Below are 24,331 nucleotides of genomic sequence, written 5' to 3'. Positions count from 1 at the left end.
TGGTGTAAGTGGGAAGACTGTGGGAAGCTTTTAGGCTGTGGGTATAGGAGTACCTCTCTGTACAGTGTGTGTTTACACAGGAGTACCTCTCTGTGCAGTGTGTTTACACAGGAGTACCTCACTGTGCAGTGTGTTTACACAGGAGTACCTCTCTGTTCTGTGTGTGTTTACACAGGAGTACCTCTCTGTTCTGTGTGTGTTTACACAGGAGTATCTCTCTGTACTGTGTGTGTTTACACAGGAGTACCTCTCTGTACTGTGTGTTTACTCAGGAGTACCTCTCTGTACATGAGTACCTCTCTGTACTGTGTGTGTTTACACAGGAGTACCTCTCTGTACAGTGTGTGTTTACACAGGAGTACCTCTCTGTTCTGTGTGTGTTTACACAGGAGTACCTCTCTGTTCTGTGTGTTTACAAAGGAGTACCTCTCTCTACTGTGCATGTTTGCACAGGAGTACCTCTCTGTACTGTGTGTTTACACAGGAGTACCTCTCTGTACTGTGTGTGTTTACACAGGAGTACCTCTTTGTACTGTGTGTTTACTCAGGAGTACCTCTCTGTACATGAGTACCTCTCTGTTCTGTGCGTGTTTACACAGGAGTACCTCTCTGTTCTGTGTGTTTACACAGGAGTACCTCTCTGTTCTGTGTGTGTTTACACAGGAGTACCTCTCTGTTCTGTGTGTGTTTACACAGGAGTACCTCTCTGTACAGTGTGTGTTTACACAGGAGTACCTCCCTGTTCTGTGTGTGTTTACACAGGAGTACCTCTCTGTACTGTGTGTGTTTACACAGGAGTACCTCTCTGTACTGTGTGTTTACTCAGGAGTACCTCTCTGTACATGAGTACCTCTCTGTTCTGTGCGTGTTTACATAGGAGTACCTCTCTGTTCTGTGTGTGTTTACACAGGAGTACCTCTCTGTACTGTGTGTGTTTACACAGGAGTACCTCTCTGTACTGTGTGTTTACTCAGGAGTACCTCTCTGTACATGAGTACCTCTCTGTTCTGTGCGTGTTTACATAGGAGTACCTCTCTGTTCTGTGTGTTTACACAGGAGTACCTCTCTGTTCTGTGTGTTTACAAAGGAGTACCTCTCTCTACTGTGCATGTTTGCACAGGAGTACCTCTCTGTACTGTGTGTTTACACAGGAGTACCTCTCTGTTCTGTGTGTGTTTACACAGGAGTACCTCTCTGTACTGTGTGTGTTTACACAGGAGTACCTCTTTGTACTGTGTGTTTACTCAGGAGTACCTCTCTGTACATGAGTACCTCTCTGTTCTGTGCGTGTTTACACAGGAGTACCTCTCTGTTCTGTGTGTTTACACAGGAGTACCTCTCTGTTCTGTGTGTGTTTACACAGGAGTACCTCTCTGTTCTGTGTGTGTTTACACAGGAGTACCTCTCTGTACAGTGTGTGTTTACACAGGAGTACCTCCCTGTTCTGTGTGTGTTTACACAGGAGTACCTCTCTGTACTGTGTGTGTTTACACAGGAGTACCTCTCTGTACTGTGTGTTTACTCAGGAGTACCTCTCTGTACATGAGTACCTCTCTGTTCTGTGCGTGTTTACATAGGAGTACCTCTCTGTTCTGTGTGTTTACACAGGAGTACCTCTCTGTTCTGTGTGTGTTTACACAGGAGTACCTCTCTGTTCTGTGTGTTTACAAAGGAGTACCTCTCTCTACTGTGCATGTTTGCACAGGAGTACCTCTCTGTACTGTGTGTTTACACAGGAGTACCTCTCTGTACTGTGTGTTTACACAGGAGTACCTCTCTGTTCTGTGTGTGTTTACACAGGAGTACCTCTCTGTACTGTGTATTTACACAGGAGTACCTCTCTGTTCTGTGTGTTTACACAGGAGTACCTCTCTGTTCTGTGTGTGTTTACACAGGAGTACCTCTCTGTACTGTGTGTTTATTCAGGAGTACCTCTCTGTACTGTGTGTTTACACAGGAGTACCTCTCTGTACTGTGTGTGTTTACACAGGAGTACCTCTCTGTACTGTGTATTTACACAGGAGTACCTCTCTGTTCTGTGTGTTTACACAGGAGTACCTCTCTGTACTGTGTGTGTTTACACAGGAGTACCTCTCTGTACTGTGTGTTTACTCAGGAGTACCTCTCTGTACATGAGTACCTCTCTGTTCTGTGCGTGTTTACACAGGAGTACCTCTCTGTTCTGTGTGTTTACACAGGAGTACCTCTCTCTACTGTGTGTGTTTACACAGGAGTACCTCTCTGTACTGTGTGTTTACACAGGAGTACCTCTCTACTGTGCGTGTTTACACAGGAGTACTTCTCTGTACAGTGTGTGTTTACACAGGAGTACCTCTCTGTACAGTGTGTATTTACACAGGAGTACCTCTCTGTTCTGTGTGTGTTTACACAGGAGTACCTCTCTGTCCTGTGTGTGTTTACGCAGGAGTACCTCTCTGTACTGTGTGTTTACTCAGGAGTACCTCTCTGTACATGAGTACCTCTCTGTTCTGTGCGTGTTTACACAGGGGTACCTCTCAGTACTGTGTGTTTACACAGGAGTACCTCTCTACTGTGCGTGTTTACACAGGAGTACTTCTCTGTACAGTGTGTGTTTACACAGGAGTACCTCTCTGTCCTGTGTGTGTTTACACAGGAGTACCTCTCCGTTCTGTGTGTTTACACAGGAGTACCTCTCTGTACTGTGTGTTTACTCAGGAGTACCTCTCTGTACATGAGTACCTCTCTGTACATGAGTACCTCTCTGTTCTGTGCGTGTTTACACAGGGGTACCTCTCAGTACTGTGTGTTTACACAGGAGTACCTCTCTACTGTGCGTGTTTACACAGGAGTACTTCTCTGTACAGTGTGTGTTTACACAGGAGTACTTCTCTGTACAGTGTGTGTTTACACAGGAGTACCTCTCTGTTCTGTGTGTTTACACAGGAGTACCTCTCTGTACAGTGTGTATTTACACAGGAGTACCTCTCTGTTCTGTGTGTGTTTACTCAGGAGTACCTCTCTGTACATGAGTACCTCTCTGTTCTGTGCGTGTTTACACAGGGGTACCTCTCAGTACTGTGTGTTTACACAGGAGTACCTCTCCGTTCTGTGTGTTTACACAGGAGTACCTCTCTGTACAGTGTGTTTACACAGGAGTACCTCTCTGTACAGTGTGTGTTTACACAGGAGTACCTCTCTGTACAGTGTGTGTTTACACAAGGGTACCTCTCTGTACAGTGTGTGTTTACACAGGGGTACCTCTCTGTCCTGTGTGTGTTTACACAGGAGTACCTCTCTGTACTGTGTGCATTTATGTCAAATTCGCCTCCACCCTCTATTTTAATCAGGTTTTGGGGATCAGGACATCGCCGTCTGTGGCTCAAGATATATTGTCCATCCTTAAGTCCTCTTCAGAAGCTGGCAGTGAGACATCTTCCTGAAATGTTGCATTTCTTCTGCAGTGTTGATGTGTAGAAAATCTCAGGACTTAGTCACTGCCATAAGAGTGGTAATTTTACCCTGAGACAGTGAATTTTCCTGACGAAATTGCCTATATCTGTTGGAAGAATTGACACAGTAGGCTTCAAGGCTGAAACAATGAAGGTCATCTAAATCCAGAGGGGGGAGTTAAAATTTGTTACACAAGGAAGCATAATGCAGGTTGGGCCTGTTGTCTGAAAATAATGGATTGGCTACTCAGACTGAGATGAGAAGAAACTTCTTTACCCAGAGGATAGTCCATCTCTACCTCAGGGGAATGCGAAGGCTCAGATTATTGAGTACATCCAAAGGAAAGGTTGATTGGCTTTTCAAAAAAAATATATTGAGGGAATGAAAAGATGTGAGGTTACTGCAGGGAAGTCGTGCCGAGGTCAGAGACCAGCCGTGAATGTCGAACAGGAATAAGGGAGTGAGCAGCTTCCTTTGCTTCTTGGCTTACATTCTGATAAGACCAGTCAATATCCTGTTTGCATCAGCCCCTCTTGCTTTAACGTGTGCAGATCCAAAGAGCCTTTCAGGTGAGCTGTGCGCACATTTCCAGGTTTACACACCAGCCATGCCTGCTTGTCATCATTAACAGTGTCCCCCAACTGGATTTCTTGCCGCTTTCCAAATCACATCTCGCTCTCCTGGGAGCTCCCCCCCTTAAGCAGCTCATCCTGTTCTGTAGTTTAACCAATGGTGGGGTCAGATTAAAGTTTAAGCACTTCAGACCATGACCATCTGCTCCAGATGAACTTGGAGCCACTGGAGAAGATATCCATATTTCATTGGGTTGAAGGAAGGGGCATTTGGAGGGAATGAGATGTCCTTGGGGCCAGGCAGCTCCAGAAGACAATTATTTATTCCCAGCCAATGTACTGTTCCTGCTGAAATGACACAACAATCAAATGAAAATGATGCAAACTTCGTATATGTGGAAGAAAAACAGAAAATGCTAGAAACACTTAGCATGCTAGGCAGTATCTGTTAATGTTTTAGGTCAAGGACACTTAAAATCTAAAGTTGAATGGCCAGCAGACTTTGCAGTAAAGGTCAGACAGGTGAAGGACCAGGAATCATGGCAGAATATTTTTCTGCTTATTGACTGCTGTGTTTGGTGAGAAATTGCCACACTTTGAGTATAAGACAAACGTGGTTTCAGGAACTTGAAATAGCACGCGGGATTATGCCCTGAATTTGTGCTGTATACCCATGAGGAGTGGCAGAGGCAGGGCTACTCTTTGACAGAGTTCTTTTCACTCCAGTGAGGCAGCTCCGAACCCTTGCCCACGTGGTGAATGACCAGGGTAAAGGAAGACATTTGGGGTGGGAGAAGTGTTGGCTTGAGGGTGGCATCAAAGGGAGATAAATCATGAGGAACCAAGCCTAATTCTTGATAGAAAAGTAAAGGAGAGGGGAATCATGATTGGGGAAAGAGGAGAGGGAGTGGGAAGTACCAGAGAGACATTCTGTAATGATCAATAAACCAATTGTTTGTAATCAAATAACCTTGTCTGACATCTCAGGGCTGGATATGTCTGCACCCGCATCACCCTCTGCCCCTGGCACTCCTTATCTGCCACCTGTCCCAAATCCACCCAACCCTCCCGCCCCCACAGCACTCCCCCCTCACCATTCCTGACATTGAAATTTACATACTTGCTCTCCACCCTATGCTGACAAATACAGTACAGTGCAAAGGTCTTAGCTATATATATGTGCTTAAGACTTTTGCACAGTACTGTAGTGTTAGTGATCTACCAGTCAGAGCTACAAGCAGGTGAAACTCAGAAATAAGCCTTTTTGTATGCTGTCCGCAATGAAGAGTTTCACGGGACATTAGGAAGAGGGTCAGAGTGATTGCTTGTTCACAGGCCAGGTCCATATTTACCCTGACTGCTTCCCCCATCCACTAATTAATGTCATTAATTTTGCAAACTCAAACATATTATGTTGCTTGTTAAAAGAAAATCAACATCTCACAGCTGTTCCAGTGAGTGATCACAGGCTTGTTTCTCCGGAAGTACCCACCCTGTACAATTAATGAACAATCTGTCTTCTCCACTCAACAAAATGCAGGCTCTGTAGCGTTTAGAAAGATAAGGAGCCTCATATGATTCAGAATACCCCCAGTTTATTACAACTAATGTGAAGTCTTAGAAAATTTGTAGTGTAAGAAATTTGCCATATTCACATTCAGAATTAGCCAGTGAGTGGTGAATCTGTGGAGTATGTTGTCACTGGCAGCTGCAGGGGTCAAGTCATTGGGTGTATTTAAGGTAGAGGTTGGTAGATTATTGATTATTCAGGACATGAAGGGATATGGGGAGAAGGCAGGAGAGTGAGGCATGATGAAATGACAGAGCAGACTCGATGGGCCAAATGGCCCAATTCTGCTCCTATATCTTTTGGCCTTATGGTCTAAATGGCAGATGTTGTGTTCCTTGTAAAGAATTGTAGGCTATGTGTATTTTTAGTGATTTTACCTATTGAAACCCATTAATTTCAATAACAGGTGAAAAGTAGTGGAACTTTGAAGACTACTGATAAGTCTGCAATCTTTCTTTGGAGCTCTCCGTTTATCTAATGTGAATAGAGATGGTGGAGCCGTGATGTGAACAATGGCTTCCCACCAGCCAGTAATGCACACCTAGCCATCATGCCTGGGATCTGCATCCCCATAGGGAGAAACAGTCACCCACCCCTTTGCAGACTGTGGATGTGGAGACAGGTGCGAGGGCCCTTGTCTCAGTTTACCTCCAGCAGCTGCATAACAAAAGACTGATTTACGGGCTGCTTCAAGGGACACACACCAAGACAGACATCAAATGTTGCTGGAAGGTCATTCGCTCGATGAAAGACGCCCGTTGGTCTGCCTGAAACTTGCTGGTCTTCAAGCACAGAGACATGTCCTTTAGGAAATTCGGCCGACTAACACAGTCTCGGCTGCTGGAGTGCAAGCTGAGGGATGCACTGAAGGAAAGGCCCACAGTGTTGGCTCCTTCTGCTTCCTCACAGGGAGGGGTTGTTTCAGATGGGAATGCCACTCAAGCATTGAAATAGTTTATCATTCCAGGGGGCCACATGAGTACCTATGGTACTATGGTTTCAAAAGAAAATAAGTGTGTTATGCTTTGTAGCTTCAAAACATTAAACTAATTCAAAGGAAATGAAGAGAGCTGGGAATGTGAGTCTTTACTTTAAATGAGGTGCGTGTGTATCACATGGTAGTGTGATGACATATGCAATTCATGTATTTATACATATAAGCTGTAATGAATTACTTAAATGAACAAGAATGCTGACTCAAACAATATATTTACAATATTACTCAAATACTACTAAAATATTGAAAATGCAACAAAGTAAACACTATTGAATACATTGACCACAAATGCAAAGGTTTTTTCACTGTTTCTATTTTTGTATATTTATTTTTTATTCTGATTAGTTTGATTTTTGATAAAATTTCATTCACACATGTTGGAGCACGAGTGCAACAAGATCTTCAGAGTGTGTGTGAGGCTGTTTTCAGAGGACAGAAAGGGACCCTGCCCGACAAGTTTCTAGCCCACTTCTGGGGGCTTGTTTAATCCTCCTTTAATTTCTACACCCTTCCCCACATGCCCGGTGCCAGCCCTTATCACACCCTGCGAACTCAAAACCATTCCTTGATCCTTTAAGTACACCTCTTTTCCAATTGTCCATCCCCTAAATTTCGGGCAGCACAGTAGAGTACTTGTTAACACAACACTTTTACAGTACCAGCGACCCCGGTTCAATTTCCGCCACTGCTTGTAAAGAGCTTGTATGTCCTCTCCGTGACCAAGTGGGTTTCCTCTGGGTGCTCCAGTTTCCTCCCACAGTCCAAAGATTGGTCGGTTAATTGGTCATTGTAAATTGTCCTATTCTACACTGTATCAAATAAAATACATAAAAACACATTAATAAAGGTATCTCCATCGTCAGATAGCAGCACCTACCTACCTACCCAGCCTCCCAAAAATTGCAAGGTACATGAAGGATAGAACTTCGACTCATCTGTGGGTCTATTCAGTAATACCTTACTTGTATTACATAACTTCCCTTTGACATTAAGAGTCTATTCAGCCCATCAAGTCTGTGCCAGCCCTTAGGAGGACTCCCATTCATACTATAGCCTGCTATTTCCCTGTAACCTATTCTCTTCTCACTTGTCCTCACTCTCCACCCACCTGTACCGGAGGGAAACCTAAAGTGGCCAATTAACTTTCTAATCCGCAGGTTTTTGGGAAGGTCATGGGAACTCCACCCAGTCACAGGAAGAGTGCGCAATCTGTACACAGACAGGACACAAGGTCAGGATAAGATTGCCAAGGCAACGAGGCAGCTACAATTAGAGCTGTGCCTCTGTGATACAACCTTCACTCCTCCCCCGTAGCCCATGCGTATTATACACCCTTGATGACAAAATTTAAAGGAATATTTTGTCTTGTATGTTTTACCCTCCATGTAACATAATTATCTCTGAGCGTCCTTCATATGATAATAGTTATCAGAGCTAAACATGTTGATCCCAGCGTGTGATCAACATTCTGTTAGGTTGTTAGAAAGCATCAAAACAGATCGGACAGATTTTGACACGGCATTCATTTTCTCCTAATAAATTCTATGTGTCATGTAGAAGTGTAAATTTATTCCTGAATCATTATCTTTTTTTTGCTGACTTTACTCGGTCATGCCCTGTAGTTTTTACAATTGCTTCAGAAATTACCATATGATTTTTGCATTGAAATGTCTTTACTAAAGACCTGCAAATGATTATCAAGCAAGAGAAAATCTGCAGGTACTGGAATCCAAGCAACACACACAAAATGCTGGAGGAAAAGGGTGAACAGTCAAGGTTTTGGGCTGAAACCCTTCGTCAGGACAGACTATGATCACTTTAATGTCCTGCTTTAAATTGGGCAATTGAATTCATGAGGCCCTTGATAAGGGCCTCCTCAAGGTTTTTTTGGTAATTTATCTCCCTTCCTCTCCTTTATCTTTTTTACCCTCACCTTCTAGCTATTCGCCTCCACGCCCCCCTCACCTCTTTATTCTGACATCGTCCACTTTCTTTTCCAGTCCTGACAAGGGGTCTCAGCTCAAAACATTGACTGTGTTCATTTCAACACATGCTGCCTGATCTGCTGAGTTCCTTGTGTGTGTTGCTGTGGATTTCCAGCAGACTAGCAGACTTTCTGGTGTTTAAGATAAAATCATTCCATTTAATGATTGTCACCAATTGCTTGCGTAATGTGATTGGCATTTCAATTAATTTGCTTTTCACTAATTTGCTTTGGCTACCTGGACCAATCAATATTGTAATAAAAATAGAAGTTAGGGGAATCATTCAGCAGTCCAGGCAGCACCAGGGTGAAGTGAAACACAGATAATGCAGACGTAGAGGTTTTCAGCCGATCATTAATGGGTTGATTATAGAGCTTGTTCCCGCACTGTGTTAGTCTCTGACTTTATGACGCTGAGTGTGTCCTGCAATTCCTGTTCTATCTACACTTCTCATTGCCTCAATAAAACAGTCAGCATAATCAAAGACATAGACATCACCCATCCCAGATGTTCTCTCTTCTCCCCTCTTCCACGGGGCAGAAGATACACTGGTCCGAAAGCACGGATCACTTGGATCAACCCTGCTGTTATAAGAATTTAAAATTGATAAGATGGAATCTTAATTTCACAAGCTACCTCATTTTGATCTTGCATCATATTGTTTACCTGCACTGCCCTTCCTCTGTAGCTGTATTTTGCATTCCATACATTTTTACCTTGTTCTTCCTCAATGTTTGGGTGGCAGGGTGGAGATACAAGTCTACCAAAGGAGGTGTAAGGTGCTCCTTCCCTCTGCTAGCCTACAGGTCACCCTTGGGCAAGGCGCAGCACCTGCTCAGCCTCCCAATCAGGGTCGCATGAAGCCATGGGAGCAGGTGGTGGACGGCCGTATGAACAGATGGTGCATATCATAAGTCCTGGTTATGTGACCACTGACACCAGGCAGACAATCTCTGAAGAGTATTGATAATGGCTGGGTTCTCCTGTCTGGTAAAGACACTGCCCAGAAGAAGGCAATGGCAAACTACTTCCACAGAAAATTTTGCCAAGAACAATTATGGTCAAAGACCATAATTGCTTACATCATATGACAACTTGACTTTCCTCTGTGTGCTCCAGATACCTCCACCTTCCAAAAATCTACAGTTAGGTGGGTAAGCTATGTTGGCAGCAGAAAATTAATGGCAATTGCAGGCTGCCCAGCAAAATCCTCACTGATTTGACTTGATGCATTTCACTCTGTTTCAATATACAGGTGATCTTTAAAGACCTTTTTATCTTTTTTCAGTAGCTAGCATTGTACTTCTTTTTGCACAAGAGATCCTGCAGATGCTGGAAATCCAAAGCAAAACACATAAAATGCTGGAGGAACTTGTCAAGCCAGGCAGCACTTATAGAAAAGAGTAAACAGTTGACGTTTCAGGCTGAGACCCTTCTTCAGGACTGAAAAGAAAGGGAGAAAATTCCAGAATGAAAAGTTGGGGGGAGAGAAAGGATGATAGCTAGAAGATAATAGGTGAAGCCAGGAGAAGAAAGGTAAAGGGCTGGAGAAGAAGAAATCTGATGTGAGTGGACCATGGGAGAAAGTGAAGTAGGAGGGGCACCAGGGAGGTGACCGGCAGGTGAAGAGAAGAGACAGGAGGCCAGCGTGGGGAATAGAACAAGAAGGAAGGGGCAGGGTTTTTTTTACCAGAAGGAGAATTAAAAGTTCATACCATCATTATACTTCTATTGCCAGACTGCTTCCTGAACGGATCCTTAGTCCTGGTCCCCAGCAAGTTGTGGGAGGAGAGAGACAACAGGATGGATGACTGAGCCACAGAGAGATGGAAACAGGTTCTTTCTGTCCATCAAGTCCATACTGACCATCTACACCAATCCTACATTTGTCCTATATTTTATCCTCCCCAGAATATACTGGAGGAAATCTTCAGCCAATTAACTTACCAATTTACACATCTTTTGAGTGAGTGTGAAAACAGAACCGCAGGAACCCTGCGTGGTCACATGGTACAAGCTCCACACAGCCAGCAGCCAAGGTCAGAATTCAAAACATGTGTCATGCGTGCGCAGCTCTACAAGCTGTTCCACACAACGGAGAAATAGTGTGGGGGAAAGCATCACCCATAATATTACCATACACGTTACCTGGAGCAAGCAATGCATACAGAATTCTGGAGGAACTCAGCAGGTAAGGCCACATCTATGGAAATGAATAAACAGTCAATATTTTGGACCGAAGAATCTCAGCCCAAAACGTTGACTGTTCATTCATTTCCGCAGGTGCTGCCTGACCTGCTGAGTTCCTCCAGCGTTGTGTTGCTTTGTATTTCCAGCGCTTACAGAATTTCTCATGTTTAGAACAAGTAAATGCAGCTCTGGACCATTAAACAATAATTGTTTATGTCTGACAGGAAGTGCTTTACTCTAGGAGTGATCTTACACATGGCAACTGAAGATAGTTGGTGAAGTCAAAAAGCCTGCAATTGATTACCTGTGGTAATGGAAAGGTCAACAGGGTCAGTTCTGAATGGATCAATTAAGACGTGTTGATTGACCTTCCTCACGTTATCAGTACTTCTAATCTGTTTTGTGGTTTTAACATTACAACAGCCCATACAGTTCACATTGCACTGTCCAAATGCAAATTCACTCTTGAAGAAATGCAGACCCCAGGAACTCCGATGGCAATGAAACCCTACTTTTGCACAGGAGATCAGGTCCTTTAATCTGATCACACCTCAAGTATGTCTGCACTGCTTGCTTTCCATTGCAGGCTGCTGATAATCTTTACAACTGCTATGTGTGTGCCCTTTAAAGTTTAAAAGCTCAGATACAAGACAGATCCTCTTCAACTCACCATGACTCTTGAGCCATTAGAAAATGCAATGGTCCATATATTATCCCCCCGAGTATAAGTGGAGGGGTGTGTGTTGGGAGGGGCGGACGAGGTGGTGTTCGGGAGGGCTGCAGCTGACTATTAGCTGGAACCGGAGGCCCTGTTCACCTGGTGGAAGGGGGAGGGCAGAGACAAGGCCTGGTCCCGTTTCAGAAAGCATTCCACAGTCCACATGCAGTGAACGCCTGCCTGTCGGTACTTGCAGGCTGGCCTGTCATTTTAACATGCAGCAGACACGCAGAGATACAACTCAGGATGGATTGAGGGAGAATGCTTTCCCAGGTGCTTGCTGTTGCTAAAACAGCACAGTTTCACCAAGGCCATCACATCGGACGGGCAGGGTCTGTACCCAATATTGAACCTTAGACTTGTACTGTCTACTAAAGGAAGAGGGTGTTGTGCTGGCAGAGGTTGCCGTTCATTTGCATTCCAAATTTTTCTTCAAAGGTAATAAAGCTTCCACAATCCTTTCACATAATGCATTCCAGTTCATAATACCTCTCGGTGTAATTTCAATAATTGTTGTCTGGTCACTCATCCTCTTACTACTGAAACCAGTTTCTCCTCCAATATTCTTTCACAGGCTTTTCTTGACATACCCTACACAAGGATTAAGTTGAACATTGCATCCAGTTTTCTCACCATCATTATGTGCTGTGCCGTGTGACGTGGGCGATCATGGTCCCATGACCATGATTGTTCTTGGCAAATTTTCCAACAGAAGTGCGGCCATTGTCTTCTTCTGGGAAGTGCCTTTACAAGACAGGTGATCTCCAGCCATTATCAATACTCTTCAGAGATTGCCTGCCTGGTATCAGTGGTCACATAACCAGGACTTGTGATATGCACCACCTGCTCATACGACCATCCACCACCAGCTCCCATGGTTTCACATGACCCTGATCATGGGGATAAGCAGGTGCTACAGCTTGCCCAAGGTGATCTGCAGGCTAGTGGAGGGAAGGCGCAACTTACACCTCCTTTGGTAGAGACGAATCTCCACCCCACCACCCAGTTTTCGAGTCAAAGTGAAAAGTGGAGTTTATTGTCATGTATGCACAGGGGCTATGGTACAGCCTGCCTCACTCTACCTCACACACCACCAGCTCCACCTCTGACATCAATCAGCTGTGTGTGGCTCCGTCGGTCGCAGTCGACCATGGATTCTGCACCTCTGGTAGTCACTGGTTTGTCGAGCAGCATCGTCTGTGGCTACTGAGGCTGATCCTGGGACGGCAGGCTCTGCCACGGTTGCTGCATGTGTAGGGTGTCGTGGAATTGTTGTCCACTGTGCTCTCCGTTTAGCTCTCCACTCCTCAGACTGACTCTGGATCACTCTTTCGCCTTGCTCTAGGTATTGCTGAGGAGTACCTCGCCATTTGTTGCGGTCATCTGCTGTATCCTCCCAGCACTCTGTGTTGATTTTTAAGGCTTTCATGTCACGCTTGCAGAGGTCCTTGAAGCGAAGCTGGGGTCTACCAACGTTCCTCTTGCCTGTTGCTAGTTCTCTGTAGAGGATGTCCTTTGGCAGTCTACCATCCTTCATATGACAGACGTGGCCCAGCCAGCGCAGTCTGTGTTGTCTTAAAAGCATGAACATATTGGGAAGTCCAGTGTAGGAGAGGACCTCGGAGTTTGGGACTTTGTCTCTCCAGGTGATACCGAGGATGTGGCGATGTTTTCACCTGCGCAGACTATCGAGTTTCCTCTCCTGCTTGGAGTAGATGGTCCAAGTCTCGCTACAATACAGGAGGGTGCTGATAATGCATGCATTGTGCACTGCAGTCTTGGTCTTTGTAGCGAGTTTAGGATTCTCCCAGACCCACAAGGAGGGTCAAGCAAGGATCAATGCTGCTTTGCCAATACGCCTATTGATCTCAGCATCGAGGGAGAGAGTGTCGCTAATGGTCGACCCCAGTATGTGAACTCGTGGACCACTTCTAGATCGTAATTGTCGATGGTAATGACTGGTGTCTCCACAACGTTCTGGGCAAGGACACTTGTTTTCTTTCGGCTGATGATAAGCCCGAAGTCCTTGCATGCCTTAGAGAAGCGGTCCATGAGAGTTTGTAGTTGTTGTTTGGTGTGCGAGGTTATAGCAGCATCATCGGCAAAGAGCATGTCACTATTAAGATCGTTCACAGCTTTGTTCTTGCTGTCAGGTGCGCAGGGTTGAACAGCCGCCCATCAGACCTGGTGTGCATGCAGATGCCTTCTGTCAACGTCCCAAACGCGTGCTTCAATAGCAGAGAAATGAAGATACTGAATAATGTTGGGGCCAACACGCATCCTTTTTTGACTCCACTACGAATAGCGAAGGGTTCTGATGAGCTGCTATCATACTGAACAGTAGCCCTCATGTTGTCACTTGATGATACTTTGGAGTTTCAGGGGACAGCCAATCTTGAGGAGAATCTGAAAGAGCCCATCCCTGCTGACTAGGTCGAACGCCTTGGTCAAGTCGATGAAAGCATAGAGGAGTTTCTGTTGTTCCCTGCACTTCTCCTGGAGTTGACAGAGTGAGAAAGTCATGTCGACAGTTGACCTCCTTGCGTGAAAACCACATTGGGACTCAGGGTAGACCCGTTCTGCTAGAGTTTGTAGAACGTACCAGAGTTACACGGTCAAAGACTTTGCCAACAATACTCAGGAGGGAGATACCCCTGTCGTTGTTGCAGTCACTCCTATCATCCTTGTTCTTGTACAAAGTGACGACTTTGGAGTCGTGCATATCCTGCCTTCTTTCCTTCCAGCACTGACGGAGGACCTCGTGTAAAGGTTGGAGGAGTGAGCTCTTGCAGTGTTTGATCAGGTCTGGAGGAATCCCATCATTGCCAGGAGCTTTCCCTGGGGCCAGACTATCAATTGCCTTGCCGAGGTCTTCAATGGTTGGTTTGGAGTCGAGTTCATCCATGACTGGTAGACAATCGATGGCATCAATGGCTGAGCTAACAACAACATTCTCCCTCGAGTAGAGCTCAGAGTAGTGTTCTACCCAGCATTCCATCTGCTTGCTTTTATCGGTGATTATTTCACCGCTGGATGACTTCAGGGGTGCTGTCTTGCTCTGCAATGGGCCAAGGGCCTTCTTGATGCCATTACACATTGATCTGATGTTGCCTGTCACAGCTGCTGTCTGAACGTCCTCACTGAGCTGGAGTCAGTACTCATTTGTGTACTGCCTTGCAGTCTGCTGCACTTTGCTTCTAGCAGCCTGAAGTGCCTGGAGTGTTTGGTTGGATGGTGAGCACTTGTACTCTGTGAGAGCTGCACGCTTGGCTTCGATGACAGGAGTCATGATGTTGGACTTTGCCTCCAACCAGTCACTGCTCTTTGTGGTCTTTCTTCCAAAGACAGAGAGTGCTGATTCGTGGATGGCGTTGCAAAGGTATGACCATTGTTCTGTTGCAGTATCTCCTTGTGAGGAGGTAGTTATAGCACCCCGTATGGACTTGGCAAACTGGTCAACCTTTTCTGACTGTTTCATCTCTGTTGTGTTGATGTGAGGTTTTCCAGTTTGTTTGGAGTGGTGGATTTTCTTCAGACATAGTTCGACCTTGCAGCATACCAAAGCTTGATCCATATCGTAGTCTGCACCATGGTATGAGCGGGTGATTAGTACAGAGTTGATGAAAGAGTGCCTGGTGACGATGGTGTCTAGTTGGTGCCAGTGTTTAGACCATGGATGTCGCCATGAGACCTTGTACTGCGACTTCGTCTGAAAGTAGGAGTTACACACATGTCATAGATAGATAGATACATACATACATACATATACTGTATTAATCCCCAGGGAAATTTGGTTTTGTTACAGCCACACCAACCAAGAATAGAGCGTAAGTATAGCAATACAAAACCCCCCAACAATCAAACAACAAAATGCAAACTATGCCAGATGGAAAATAAGGCCAGGACCAGTCTATTGGCTCAGGGTGTCTGACCCTAGTGACGATCATGTCTAGTTGGTGCCAGTGTTTAGACCGTGGATGTCGCCATGAGACCTTGTACTATGACTTCGTCTGAAAGTAGGAGTTAGTTACACACATGTCATGATAGGAGCAGAACTCCAGGAGACGTTGTCCATTGTCATTTATTTTGCCAATTCCAAAGTGGCCAAGACAAGACGGCCAGGAATCGTTATCGGTTCCCACTCTGGCGTTAAAGTCACCAAGGAGAACGAGGTGCTCATCACTGGGAATATTCCTGACAACAGCTTCTAATTTGTCGTAGAACATGTCTTTTGCCTCAGGGGTGGAGTTCAAGGTTGGGGTATACACACTGATGAGAGATACTGGGCCATGGCTGGTGTGTAGGCGGGGAGTCATAAGTCGTTCTGATCCATTTTCTGGTGGCTCCACCATTTGCAACAAAGAGTTCCTAACTGCAAAACCCACTCCATGCTCGTGGGGCTCGTCTTGGTTCTTTCACTGCCAGAAAAATGTGTAATCCCTTTCCTTCAGTGTACCTGAATCCGCAAAACATGTTTCTTGTAGGGTAGCTATATCTACCTTAAGCTTTAGTAGCTCATTGTTAATGACCGCTGTTTCTCGTGCATCTTCGATATCCTTGAGTTTTTGGTCAAGTCCAGTCACCATTGTGCGGACATTCCAACATTCCAACTTGAGAAGTGTTGTCTTATTTGATTTGTTTTCTTTCTTGTCTGGTGCAGTAGTCACAGTCAGCTCTTCGTGGAATAATCCATTATCCCCATGCACCCAATGAGGAAGACTGACTGTGGTGGGCAGCACCTTATTGGCTGGGGGCTGCCCAGTTTGAGGTGGGCGGTAGCTGTCCAGTGAAATGCAATGGTCTCTCCCACCGTCGGAAGCAACCCCTGACGCCATGCTCTACGCCAAATAAGCATTATGACTTATAACCGGTAACTACTGCTTCCCGTGTTTGTCCGACGCTATAAAGTGAAGCTGGAGTGGCCTCTCCAGGGCGCAAGCCAGGGCAGAGTTGATATGGAGACCCGTCTGTTGCCTGTGCAGTGGTACTCCCCTCTCCATGCTAATGACAGGTCCAAAGGAACAACGAAAGTCTATACAGTTTGGTGCCAGCAGCATCGCAGGAGTTGCCGTGCCGGTGCTGGATACAGCAGTCAGCCGCCTTTGGGACTCCCACTCTGGAGTTTTCCCTTGGTTTACTGCCAAAGCCTTTCCCATGAGAGGGTATAGCTGTAAGGCAGCGATGGTTTGAAATCAGAGTTTTCCTCTCCTAGATGAGCTACCATCCATGGCTATGACTACCTTTGGAACGTAACTTCAGCTACCAATGCAAATATCCTGTGCTGTCCATATCCTGTCTCACAAGTCACGATCAGAGTCCTTTATCTCATACTGCATTGTCTCTCAGTTCAGAAAAAGTTCAGGTCTAAAATTTGTGGACATGCACTCCCTAATTCAGTATCCTTCAGCCCTCTTATGGACCCTGGGCTTTGGGATTCCCTCCTCTATCTCTCTTTCCTCCTGAAAGGCCCATCTATAACCCAATTGTTCATCAATTTCCCTCATCTTTCCAAAAATAGCTCAATGACAAATTTTCTTTGAATCACTCCCCAGGTCCATGTTACCATAGTAAGTGGATTTGCATAACCACAAGCTGTTGTATGGATTTAACACGCAGATTCATTCCAGCACCTTTTCCTTCTGGTTTGTCTGACACTGTTTAGTTATTTTCACATGCAGACTTGACAAACCATCAAATAGAACATCAGACAGCGGTTCCCAACCATTTTTATGCCATGGACCCCGACCATTAACCCCATGAACCCCAGGTTGGGACCCTCTGACATAGAGCAGTACAGCACAGGCTTTTGACCCACGGTGTTGTGCTATCAATTAAATTAGTAATCTAATGGCTAACTAAACTCATCTTTTTTGTGCACACCATTGCCATATCCCTCCATTGCCCTCACATTCATATGCCTATCTAAAGGTCCCTAAAGTATCTGCTAATCCTGGCAGGGTCCTAGTAAATCTCTTCTGTACCTGCTCCAAAGCCTTGTCATCCTTCCTATAATGGGGTGACCAGAACTGCATGCAATACTCCAGATGCTGTCAAACTAGAGTTTTATAAAGCTGCAACATAACTTCCTGACTTTTGAACTCAGTGCCTCAACTAGTAAAGGCAAGCATGTCCTCTGCCTTCTTCACCAGCCTATCACCTGTGTAGCCACTTTCAGGGAAGTATGAACTTGGAACCCAAGATCTCTCTGCTCAGTGACTTTGCTAAGAGCCTTGCCCTTAATAAATGTACCATCTCTTTACACTTGACCTCATGAGGTGTAGCACTTCACATTTAGCTGGGTTAAACTCTTTCTGCAATTTCTCTGCCCATGTCTGCAACCGATCAATATCCTTTTGTATTCTTTGCTAATCTTCTATGCTATCCAGAACACCACCAATAGTAGTATCATCTGCAAACTTATTAACCAACCCACCTACAATTTCATCCAGATCATTTATAGAAATCACTAAGAGCAGAGGTTCTAGTTCGGATACCCGAGGGACACCATTAATTGCAGACCTCCAGCTAGAGTAAGTCCCTTCAACCACCGCCCCCTGTCTTCTGTGGACAAGCCAATTCTGAATCCAAGCAGCCAATTCATTATTAGTCCCATGCATCTTAATTTTCTGGATGAGCCTCCCAAGAGGGTCCTTGTCAGATGCATGTAGGCATCATCCACGGCTTTACCTTCATCAATCACCTTATCAATAAAACTCAGGTCAAGTTTGTAAGACACAACCTATCTGCACAAAGCCATGCTGGTGCTCCTATCCAATCCCTAAGAATTCTCTCCAGCAACTTCCCTACCACTGACATGAGACTCACCAGTGTATAGTTTCCACAATTATCCCTGGTTTCCTTTTTGCATAATAAAACAACATTAGCTCCTTGCCGATCCTCCGCGATCTCACCTATGGCTAGAGAGCACACAAAAGTATTGGTCAAGGCCTTCAATCTTATCTGTTGCCTCTCTCAATAACCTGGGGATATCCCATTAGTTCCCAAGGACTTATCCACCTTAATGTTCTTTAAAAGACTCTACACTACTTCGAAATGTATATATATATATATACGCACTACTTATGCTGAGCACTGATCTTCCTATCCTCCACATCCTCCTCTTGGTAAATACTGATGTAAATTACTCATTAATGACCTCTCCCACATCCTTTGCATCCAAGCAAATATTCCCCCCTTATCTCTGAGTGGTCTACCCTCTCCCTAGCTGTCCTCTTGCTCTTGATGTATGTAAAGAATGCCTTGGAATTCACCTTAATCCCATTTGCGAAGGACTTTTCATGGTCCCTCCTGGCTTTTCTAATTTTCTTTCATTCTTTTCTGGTTTCTTTATAATCATCAAGAGTTCTGTTTGGTTCTGGCTTCCTAAGTTTGACATAATTTTCCTTTTTCTTGACTAAATTCATCACCTCCCTTGAAATCCAAGGTTCTCTTACCTTGCCATCTTTATCTTTCCTTCTGACTGGAACATGCCTGTCATGTTGGTCTTAGAGACCAGTTGGTCTTAAACACCTTCTGCATGTCAGATGTGGACTTGCTCAAAAACAGCTATTCCCAATTAACTCTCTCTAGTTCCTGCCTAATACTGTTTTAATTTACCCAGCTCCAATTTAATGCTCTCCTGCAAGGTCCATCCTTAACCTTATCCATATCTATCTTAAAATTTAAGGAGTTGTGGTCACTGCTCCCTAAGTGTTCACTCACTGAAAGGTCGGTCACCTGGCCAGGCTCATTACCCAACACCAAGTCCAGTACGGCCCCTCCTCTCATTGAACCATCCACAGATTGATTTAAGAAACCTTCTCGGATACATGGAGCAATTTTTTCCCCCATCTAAACCCCTTACACTAAGAAGGTCTCAGTTTAGAAACATAGAAAACCTACAGCACAATATAGGCCCTTAGGCCCACAAAGCTGCGGCGAACACGTCCTTACCTTAGAAATTACCTAGGGTTACCAACTGTCCTCTGTTTTTCTGAGCTCCATGTACCTGTCTAGGAATCTCTTAAGAGACCCTATCGTATCCGCCTCCACCACCGTGGCCGGCAGCCCATTCCACGCACTCACCGCACTCTGCGTAAAAAAAAAACTTACTCCTGACATTTCCTCTGTACCTACTTCCAAGCACCTTAGAACTGTGCCCTTTCATGCTAGTCATTTCAGCCCTGGGGAAAAGCCTCTGACTATCCACATGATCAATGCCTCTCATCATCTTATATACCTCTATCAGGTCACCTCTCATCCTCCGTCACCCCAAGGAGAAAAGTCCAAGTTCACTCAACCTGTTCTCATAAGGCATGCTCCCTAATCCAGGCAACATCCTCTGCACCCTTTCAGAAGTTGAAGCCCCCATGTCAATAACCCTATTATTTTTACACATTTTCTTAACCTGCTTGCATATTTGTTCCTCAGTGTCCTGGTGCCTATTGGGCCTCTGTAGTACAATCCCATCAGAGTGATTGCCGTCTTCCTGTTTTTGAGTTCTACCCACATAGACTTAGTAAACAAGCCCTCTATTATGTCCCCTCTGAGAGAAGCTGTGATATTGTCCCTGATTAGTAATTCAACCCCACTCCTCTTTTCCCTCCCTCTCTTTTTTTTCCCCTAAATTATTGAAACCCTGGAACATTAGGCAGCCATTCCTGTCCCTCTCTCAACCACATCTCTGTAATGGCCACAATATCACAATTCCATGTACGGATCCATGCTCAAAGTTTGTCACCTCAACCCATAATCCTCCTAGTATTAAAATACACACATTTCAAACGATTGTATCTTAAGATCATTTATTTTGCTCCTGCCTATTTTTACTGGCCCTAACATCTACCTTCCTCTCCATCTCTCCACTTTCTGAACGGGTTGTCTGGTTCCCATTCCCCTGCCAATCTAGTTTAAGCCCTCCTGAGCAGCACTAGCGAACCTCCTGGCCAGGATATTGGTTCCCCTCAAGTTTAGGTGCAACCCATTCTTTTTGTACAGGTCATCCCTGCCCTAGAAGGGGTTCCAGTGAGCCACAAATCTGAAATGCTGCCCCCTTCACCCGTTCCTCAGTCACTCATTCATCTGCACCAGGAGTCATCCAGGGATTACTACACTGGAGGTCTTGCTCTTCAGTGTCTTTCCTGAGCTCCTATAGTCACTGCGCAGGAGCTCTTCATACTTATTATCTGTGTCATTGGTGCCAATGTGCACCACGACTATTGGCTGTTCACCCTTCCCAGGCATCTCTTTCTTGGCCGTAGAATCTTCCCTCTGTCCGCTTAATCGTTGAGTCCCCTATCCCCTATCACTACCACACTGCCTGACTTTACCCTTCCCTGCTAAGTCTAAGAGCTGGACACAGTGTCACCGGTCTGGCTGTTGCTGCTGTGCCCTGATGCCATTCCCCTCCAGCATATCCAAAGGGGTATATCTGTGGCTGAGGGGAATGGCTACAGGGGAACCCTGCACTGACTGTTTACTCCCCTTACATCTCCTAGTGGTCGCCCACCTGCTATCTGAAGCCTGTACTCCAAGTGTGACCACCCCAGTAAAAGTTTCATCCATGAGGTCTTCAGCCTCCCAGATGGTTCTGACATCCATCTCCAGTTCCTTGATCTTGTCAGTCAGGAGCTGAAGATGGGTGCACTTCCTGCAGATGCAGTCATCAGGAAGGCTGTCAGATACCTTGAAATCCCACATCTCACAGGAAGAGCATTCCGCTGCCTTATCCATCCTGCCTACACTGAGCTAAGGACTAAGGATTTACAGACAATAAAAAAAGCTTGCCTCCAGCATCTTGTGTGTGTTGCATTGGATTTCCAGCATCTGCTTACTTTCTCGTGTTTATAAAAGTATACCTGTGCCTTCTCTCTCAAACCTTTGTTTGCCAAATTTTTTTGTCATTTTATGAGCTGCTCCCCTTTAATTATCCCTTTCTCTTTAAGTTTCACCTATATTCCAGTCTTCACTTCCAGTGTAGCTGATCTTACTGCCTCAGGCATTTAGGTACAATCCATCTGAGATTGACTAGGACAGGGCATCCCAACCTTCTTATGCTATAGACTCCTGCTATTAACTGAGGGTCTGTGGACGCCAGGTTGGGCACCCCTGCTCTAGGAACATGGCAGGACCCTTTTAAGTAACTCATAACCAAACCTCACAAGTATTGTGAATCTGTTCCTGCAGCTGGTTTGAAACAATAGCTCAGATGGGCTTTGGACCTTCCAGCTTCTAAAAGCCGGGAGGTAAATGAGAGGAAGTGTTTACAAACCGAATGATTAATTTAAGTTACTCTTACTACAGCACAATAAGTGGCCTTGCAGCCCATCAGGTCCATGCTAGCTCCCATGGGATCACCCCCAATGCTGCCATTCCCCCTCCTCATTATCTTGTTCTCCTGGTTGCACGTGCCCCTCAACTCCCCCGTTGCTTCTTTTGCCGTGAACTTCCCCTATGTAGCAAGCAACCCTCCAGCACCTTTTTAGGATGTGGGAAGAAACCTGATCATCCAGCAAGAACCGCCATGGTCACAGGAAGAACACGCAAGCTCCACACGATCAGTACCCACATTCATGATTGGACCTGGGTTAATCAGTTTAGTAAGTTTCAATCCACACTGGAGTTTGAGGGCCTACTAAACTGATCAGGGTTTTCAATTAGGAGGTGCTGGACATTTGATAAGAGGGCATACCTAATTTTTAAAATCAAAATATATTTTATTCATAACAAAATTATATATACAAAAGGAAGAAAAAGTCCTTTACATTTGTGATTCGTACATTCAGCCGTGTAAACTTTGAAAAGATTTTAATAACCACAAATCGATGCTGCACCATTGCCCTTCATTGCTTCCTGAGATGATACCCCTTCCACTGCCTGAGGGATTTCCCCACCCTGCTCTGTCCCTCCGGGTGTGGTGGTAGACGGAGCCCTGACTGAAGTCCTGCCCTGCAGAATTCAATGTGGAATTTGTTGATTACTCTGTTGGAACCACCATCTCCCACTGTGTGAGGCTGACTTGTCTTTCTCCTAGGTATTCACCAGACTCCACTCACACTGTTTCACGCTGACTTTCTCTCTCCCATTACAATGAGAGAAAATCCTGGGGATGCTCAGTTCTCCAGAAAGGTCATCTCAGTGGATGTCATTGTCATCTTTAACAATTTCCTTGCCCTGAGCCCACGACTGATATATAAGCCTCTGTGTGTCCATCGGGTGATAAGCAGTCTGTCAATTTGAACAAAAGGCTTTGAACATTCTGAATCCATTAGCTCAGGAAATTCAGTGTAATCTATTCCTCTGAGGGATATTGTAAAGGATCTTCCCAAAGAGCAGTATCACTCACACAGAACAAGGGGACATCAGAGCATAACTTTACTTTAATAGTGTGGCTGGGACTCCAGGGAATGCCCATATTTGGAAACTTTGCAGGGAAGGCCAAGAAATGCTGGTTCAGACCTTTAAACCAAATATTGTACCTCTTGCCACTGTTGTTGCCAGCAATATATTACACATCTTCCTGTAAAAATGACAGTACATTCAGTGTTGCAGTTTATTAAACAGTTGCTTTGATATGTACATCCTCTCTGCTGCCATTTCAGTGCCAGGGTAATGATGTCTTCTGAAGGCGCTGATTTATACCAGTGATTCCCAAAAGATCACAGCTGAATCACTTGTGAAGTATCTGCTCATTAAACTGGAAATTCCTAAAACCCCTTGGAGAAAGAACGGATTTCCTAAAGTTCAAACAGTCTTTCTTTATCACTGTGCTCAGGTCAGATTGGTGTAATATAGTATCTCGGCCCTTGTTCATGTGTCACCTTTTAAATTCATGAGCTTCTGCTTCAGTCCACAAGGGAACTTTTCAGGCCTGTTCAACAATGAGATACCAATCTGTATAGGGTTTTGGTAAGAGAGTAAAACACAGTAGGCATGGTTGTTACAAGAATCTTCCCTAGCTACCTCCCCCCAGTGTCCGAAGAGCTGTGGATTCTGTCCAGACAGGCATAACTTATTTTCACTATGTGTCAAATCCAAGGAAAATGTACAGGGCAGAAAGGACCATGGAATATGCTTTCTATGACCTCACAAAAATCTTCAACTCTACTATTCATTCTCAAATTTGGCTGCCTTAGAATCCTGCTGGATTAATTCCATAAAGTCTCCTTGGACTTCTCCATTGTCTTGATTCTCTATCTAATAGTCCGTTCCCCATCCCTCAATATCTCTATCCATTAATCTCTCTCATCGGGTCCGTGTACCCATCAACCACACAAATGTTGGCCTATGCTTCTCATCCTTTACCTCCCTCCCTAGCCTGTCTACATCTGCCCATTCTCCCTCGTTTATCTGGTTCCACTTGTGATTCTGTCTCCAGCCTTTGCCTCCACCTGCTCCCCTCTCCTGGTCCAATCTAGCCCTATCCTCCCCCACCTCATTGTCCTCCACCTCGCTTGATCTGGTTTCTCACCTACCAGCCCCTGCTTCACCCCTCCCTCTCATCTCTTCATACTGCCTATCCTCTCTACACTCTCGGTCCAGACCCAGAACATTGATGGTCCCATTGCCTCCACAGATACTGCTTGAAATGCTGTTGCAGGAAAGCAGCATCCATCGTCGGGGAACCCCACCACCCAGAATGTGCTCTCTTCTTGCTGCTGCCATCAGGAAGAAGCTTCAGGAGCTTCAGGACTTACACCACCAGGAACAGTTATTACTCCTCAACCATCAGGCTCTTGTACCAGAGGGGATAACTTCACTTGCCCCATCATTGAAATGTTCCCACAATCTATGGACTCAGTTTCAAGGACTCTTAATCTCATGTTCTCAATATTTATTGCTTATTGATTTATTATTTCTTTATTTTCC

At 45.1% G+C, this 24,331-nt stretch overlaps 1 protein-coding gene across 1 annotated transcript in view; it reads left to right on the top strand.

Moving 5' to 3' along the window:
- Window positions 1–24,331, top strand: part of LOC134343539 (ras association domain-containing protein 8-like) — an 82,005-nt gene that overhangs the window by 1,037 nt on the left and 56,637 nt on the right. The gene's annotated exons all lie outside the window — the stretch shown is intronic.

This window comes from Mobula hypostoma, chromosome 3 (assembly GCF_963921235.1).
Source record: "Mobula hypostoma chromosome 3, sMobHyp1.1, whole genome shotgun sequence".
NCBI classification, from domain to species: domain Eukaryota; kingdom Metazoa; phylum Chordata; class Chondrichthyes; order Myliobatiformes; family Myliobatidae; genus Mobula; species Mobula hypostoma.
The sequence above is the reverse complement of the archived record's forward strand: the minus strand, read 5'-3'. Positions and strand labels throughout refer to the sequence as shown.